Below are 4,693 nucleotides of genomic sequence, written 5' to 3'. Positions count from 1 at the left end.
AGAAAGCACAGGAAGCATATACAAAGATACACATCCAAAAACAAAAGCCATAAAAACACAAAATTGGCATCTATAATATAAAAACAAAAGATTAGGAAATATATATGTGTGTATGTATATATATATATATATATATGTTACATACATACAAAATATGAGACAACAAATGTAAAAACACCATGGAGTTCATTTTCTGTTGGCTATCTATTGATGAGCTTTGCATCTGCTCTTAAGTATGGTTCATATACCCAGTAAGACTTTGTAAGAGAAAAAAACTACTTTTTCCTTTGGAAGCCATATTGATTGGAGAAAACGACTTGGTTAGAGTTGGGAGCTCATATCTACTTCCCTCATATTAAACTTGTTTTGTAAGGAAGACACTCTTTCTTTGGTCTCATCTTTCCCCTCTGGCTCTTGCAATGTTTCTCCCTTTTCTTCTGCTTAACTCTGAGGCATGAGGGCATAGGTTTCTTTTGAAGAAATCTCATTTAGGATTGAGTTTTCCCAAGTCTCTGACTCTCCGCTCATGTAGTTGTGAGACATGCCACAGTCTTATATGCTACAAAATAATCTTGTAATGTAGGAAATAACAATCCTCTTAAACCAAGGACACTAGCAGAGATGCAAAGTGTTTATGCAGTGAATAAGCAAAGGCTCAACAGCATTGTGCATTCTTTGAGTCTGTTTGTGCCTTGAATTGAAATTAAGAATCGGTTACAAGCCACTTGAAATAAGAAACAGTAACTTATTTCTACATAGCAATCAGAGTATTTATTCTAAAGTACCAAGTTGATCATGACATTTTTCAAGTAAAATTATTCAATTGATCCCAATTTCTCTCAAAACAGAGTTCAAGTTTGTTTCTATGGTGTCTGTCTCCTTCAAGCTAAACTGTGACTTACACAATGCACTCAGCCTCTCATAAATACATTCTTCTGTAAATAAACCTTATTTCCATCAATTTTTATGTTTTACCTTTGTCTACCTGAGACATATTTCTACTACTAACTAGACTTGATTTGTTTCACCTTAAGCCTGAGCTAGGAAAATTCTATATGTGAAAAGCCACCCAGAGGTCCCCAAGTCTTCTAATTGCTTCTATCTTTGACATGCCAGACTATAAGCTTGCCTATCTACTTGTCAACTTGAGTTTTTCTTCTGCTTGTGCTACAATGAGTTCCTTGAAGGTTCAGGTTCTCCAATATTCCCTTCCCTTCTTCTCAGCAAGAAATGATATAGTGGATGCCCAATTATTGAATACAGGGGAAACTAAGAATGGGTTTAGGTTTCATTTTGGTAAATTCTGAGATAATACATATTAAAACTTATTTTTTCAAACTTTTCAATAGAAAAGTAATTGTTTCCTTTTTGTAGATCAGTGCATAGTAGTTGATTGGTTTAATAGAAACATACAAATTAATGAAGAATTTAATCAGCTCATTCTAAAAATTTTTAACTTTACCACTAAAGTACTGATATTTTCCCGTCATTTAGATTCTTTGGTTATTATCTTTATTTTTGTCAATCATTACCCATTTTCTTTTATTGTTCTAAAATGTAAATATTATCATGGTATTTTATTCATTAAGGTGCTTTAGGCATTGGAGTTATTACTCAGGAACTAAGAGAATATATTATATTTCTAGACGAAATGATTAAGTTCTCAGTAACTGCCTGCAACTACAACTCCAGGAAATTACAATGTCCTCTCCTGGCCTCTGGAGGCACCTGCATACAGGACGTGCATTCAGATAAACACATGGATACAAACTAAGAAAAAAAAACTGAAAGGAACTGCTTTAATGATTTCCTGTTACTCCTTGATGAATAAATTGGTTTTGAGTGGATTCCATAACATAAAAGCAACTCTTGATCCTATTGACTGTTACACAGCATTTACAGCTCTACCCCGTATATTTATCATTTACTATACATATGATGATATTTCGTCCTCCTGTAGTTTGGCATGAATATCCCTTTCTTTGTCACTGGGTTACTTACCCATCATTATGAATCTAGTTTTCCTGCATACTTCTGTAAACATTCCTATAAAGCACTGATGTCTCAACATCAATTGTATGGAACACGAGTTTCTAATTCTTGACAAGCTTTCCATGGGATATCGGATTCTTAGAGCCAGCATAGGTTATTTGTTAATCTTTATGGAGCATTCTGTAATACATTATTTTGACTGATTTTATTTTTCAAACTTGTTTATAGTGTATATTGACCATATTCTACCTTGCAATTCCCTATCTTCATATCTTAACTCCATGTACTCCTTCTTGACTCCATAACCAATTTTGATTCTAGCTGTAGGTCATTTACACACCCAAATGTTATGTATCTGTATAAAACCTTGGAAAGAAAAATGAGTAAAATCCTTTGATTTTTCTCTTTTTTCGTCTGATTTAATTCACTTAATGTTGTTGTCTCTAGCTGCATCTATTTTTGTTTCAAACATGATGTTGCTTTTATTTATGAGTAAGAACTACCTATTTGTGTATATATAGCACATGTTCTTATTCATACCTCTGCTGACAGACAACTTGTTGGCTCCATAGTTTAATGACTGTGAACAGTGCTGAAGTAAATACAAATGTGCAAATACCTGACAAGTTGAGTTGTAAGACATTACATAAATTCCCAGGAGGATGGCTGGGCATGGAAACAGTTAAATACTCAATAATGTGCATGGGATGAATAATCAGGTCAAGTTTAAGATGCTTTTAAAAGCCCCTTGAGAATGTGTGCCATTCTGAGATGTACTACAAACATAAGTCAATGCATGAAGAAGTGGAAGCAAACTCCTGTTGCATCTCCCTGATCAAAATATGTGCTTTTTTGTGGTTGCCCCAGATAGAGAATGTCCCACATATGACGCTAATAAGAAGTTACTCTAGTTGATCTCAGCTTAAAGACTCAAAAGCCATTAGTTATGCCCTTTGTATTACTGTATTCATATGAAACAATATTGGCAAACCATTTCTCTAAAGAACTAGAGGATAGTATCATAGGTGGAAGGAATTTTTTCTGCAGACACGATGAGAAAATTATTATTATGGCCTTATATTTTTCACTCACCTAATTATGGGGCATTTGATGCTTTCCAGTGGTGAGAGTCCTCTAAGAATTAAGCTAGCACAGTCAGAGTCAGTAGACTTGGAAGGAGATGCCGAGAGTTTTAAATGAGAAGACTATACATGAGCAAACATATGGAAATCATTCAATTATTTGGAGGTCATCTTGTGGACAGTGTCTGCTGGTCCCAGCTGGAGCTTAATACTAAAACCCTCAGGCTCTAGCAATACCTTCTACCCCTTCAGCACATTTCGCCAAGAACCAGGGAATTCTGCATCCTAATTAGGTTAAGCTTGTGACTAGAGTTGTTCAAACCAACAAAGGCACTTTCATGCAGATGAAATTGGCATGACTACATCTTAATTTTTTTTAGTGTGTTTGTTTATATGTAAGTTTCTTACTGCCAAATTATACATATGTGTTTTCTTCTCTGTCATTTCTATTTGTTCAGCTTGACAGGTTCAGAGGGAATTGGGGGAATTTGGGGGTGATTAATTTTCAGAAAAATGTCAAAAGATTCAATTTTCATTTTTTATGAGTAGTTTATTGTTTATTCTCACATTGTTTAAGTTCTAGAGAAATGTGGCTTCTGCATTCAGAATCACTTTACAGAGGCTACATTGCTATAGAGTAGAACCTTTGGAAGAATGAAATTTTGCATTGGCATCTTACAGTCACAAAATTAAAACAATTTGAAGTTGTGCCAAATTTCAATGCTATTATATCATAGGGTAAATACACTCCTTCTCTATAAGTGAAGAATTCCCATAGGATGAAGCATACATACATGTGCATATGTTCATATATGTTGTGTATGAATTTTTATAATGCTTCAATATGACATATAACTATATATACATATATATTATTACACACATAATAGATATTCAGAGATATATAGAGGGGAATTTATCTTTTAAGGCATTGCTTTACATAATTTGAGATGGGGAATCTGAAGTCTGCAGGACAGGGTGGTCACTTAGAAACTCAGTGAGAAGATCCAAATTTAAGCTTCTTAGTAGTACTTCAAAGCGATTCAGAAAAATATTTTGTAGACTCTGTAAGCAGACAAAAAGGCTACTAATAATCTTGTGGTTTCTTACCACATCATATTACACAATCAGTGTATATACCAAATGGTCTTTTACAATGCATAGAATTCAGTTTTTTTGGCTGTCGTACCTGATGACTCACTAAAATGTTATAGGATACCCATAAAAACTTTTCTATTTGGATTTTATAGGATTTTGTCAGTATAAACATCATTGCCCAGAACAAAGTTGTGCAAATATGCCTTAAGATTGTCAACAATGGTTTAAGAATGTTTATAACAAAAGCTATATCTTAGGAAAAAAGTATAAAGACTAAGGGTATAGAAAAAATAGAATAAGTAGAGATTCATGTGAGGATTAGATTTGACTTTAAAATCTGTGGTATGTGTCTATTTCTATTTCAGAATAGTCATAGCCCATCACTTACAGCACACTTCTCATTAGAATCTAGAGTACATATCTCATGTTTGTCTTACATGACCAGTTATATGATCAAGGAGTTAGAAAACATTATTTATTTATTTATTTATCGAGTATTTTGTGTGTGTGTGCATGCACAT

At 33.7% G+C, this 4,693-nt stretch overlaps 1 non-coding gene across 1 annotated transcript; it reads right to left on the bottom strand.

Moving 5' to 3' along the window:
• Nucleotides 1-2,743: 2,743 nt before the first annotated feature.
• LOC148120471 (U2 spliceosomal RNA) lies at nt 2,744-2,933 on the bottom strand. Its single transcript, XR_015739355.1, has one exon. It is a non-coding gene; the product is annotated as a U2 spliceosomal RNA (small nuclear RNA).
• Nucleotides 2,934-4,693: the final 1,760 nt, after the last annotated feature.

The sequence above is a fragment of the Myodes glareolus genome, chromosome 11 (genome assembly GCF_982192425.1).
Source record: "Myodes glareolus chromosome 11, mMyoGla1.1, whole genome shotgun sequence".
Lineage (NCBI taxonomy): Eukaryota > Metazoa > Chordata > Mammalia > Rodentia > Cricetidae > Myodes > Myodes glareolus.
Note: the sequence above shows the minus strand (reverse complement) of the source record. Positions and strands in the feature narration are given on the sequence as shown.